This window comes from Colias eurytheme, chromosome 14, assembly GCF_061535395.1.
Source record: "Colias eurytheme isolate Ceu_HAF_F1 chromosome 14, ilColEury1 Martin Lab GWU primary, whole genome shotgun sequence".
NCBI lineage: Eukaryota > Metazoa > Arthropoda > Insecta > Lepidoptera > Pieridae > Colias > Colias eurytheme.
In genome coordinates, this window is record NC_142993.1 from 7,459,666 (window position 1) to 7,461,312 (window position 1,647).

The 1,647-nt window shown below is 32.8% G+C and overlaps 1 long non-coding RNA gene across 1 annotated transcript; it reads right to left on the reverse strand.

The window, feature by feature from the left end:
• Positions 1-220: 220 nt before the first annotated feature.
• LOC149902984 (uncharacterized) lies at positions 221-1,275 on the reverse strand. The gene is made up of 2 exons (XR_016457470.1): positions 1,062-1,275; positions 221-538 (listed from the first exon to the last, which is right to left on the reverse strand). It is a non-coding gene; the product is annotated as an uncharacterized LOC149902984 (long non-coding RNA).
• Between the last annotated feature and the right edge of the window lie 372 nt (positions 1,276-1,647).

The window sequence follows — 1,647 nt, forward strand, 5'->3', positions numbered from 1 at the left end:
ATATAACTTTTAACCTCAACGCATAGAAATAAGGTTGAAATTTCATTAACGTTCATTCAACGCTTTAGTGATGTAAGACTTCATCAGCCTTGTTATCGATAGTTAAGTGATAGTTAACAAATAAGAAATATATAGTTGTTGATTTTAATACAGTGGTAGGCTCATATCGTGGGCCCACGGCAGACTATACATATAGGTATAAGAAATAAAAACATGTTACGTACTTAAATATTTATTTATCTATATATACAAATAATAAAACAGTGTCTGTACATTATATATTTAAAAAAATGGAGGGGGTTTAGAAACTGAGAGTTTAAATTTGAAAATCTCGAACACCTGATGCAGAACCGCGCCAGACCACCAAAAATTATAAGAGTTATAACAATTACTTAATGTACGTCTTTTTGTTGTGACATTGAAATCATCTTCTTTGAAATGTTTTGAACATATCCTACTATAGCCTGTAGGGAACCAATTTCTTTTCCCAGTCGCGGATATCCATTCGTCCTTAATGTCAGGACGGCGTTGTGGAAATCTACAAAGAATATACCTATTTAACATAAAATAGTTTTGTCAACCTAAGCGAAGCCTATCCTTTACATTATGGCTTTATTGTATATTTAATTAATGTGATTCTGTATCGACAGTAAAATTGTCCGAAAATGATTGTATCGATGTACTTAGTTTAAAAAATTATACATATATCAGTTATAAAAATAAAATAGAATTCAAATTAAAATATAATCCAATTATTCCATCAGTCGTCATATTAGGCAAAAAAATATCGTATTACGATATCGAAAAATTTTAACACATCACATCACTAGCTTGCGACTATTTACTCTTTATCGTTAACAATGCAGTACATTGCTTCTTGTAATTGTCATTTGATAACATCTGGCAGTTATAACAACCGACCTGTCAGGTGTTGACAATAGTAAAAGGCAATGTATAGCTAAACGTGATGAGAGGAACGGTTGACTGTGTCATTCGTATTGCTTGTAAATATTGTTTAATTTTAAGGAAAAACGGCAATATTTATAAACAAAAATACTTGCCGGTGAAATGTTATTCCTTTATTAGTATAATTACAATTTATGGAAGAATTTCCGCACTGGGAAATGCTGCAACACACCATGTTTACTCACGCACGTGTCAGAAACAACTGAACAAGCGACCACCAAGCGACGAACAGACTTGTGGAATGGTAACCACCTGAGCGGCGACAATGTCACGCGCGCTTACGACTTCTAGTGTCTTGTTATTTAGATTTCTATGATGACAACCCAGTGTTTTACTTTAAATGTGAATTTATGTTGCATGTATATATCCTTACTTCCAGTTTAGTTTCATCGTTATAAATCTTTCATACTAAATTGAACACAAACTTACGAAACATGCAATAAAAATAAAAATACAGCATAGATTTCGCCATCCCTAGGTAATAATATAGAGCAAGTGCCAAACAGATGTTACAACTAGTGTCATAGCAAAATGTACAAAATGTTTCCAAAATAATATCAACGCTTGGAACGGTACCAGAATAAGTTTCTAGTACCCACTGTATGTCCTATTTTCAACTGGGCTTAATATTTGTTAAGTTTGTGGGTCTCCAAATATGTTTTACAATGGGATTGCGTTGTG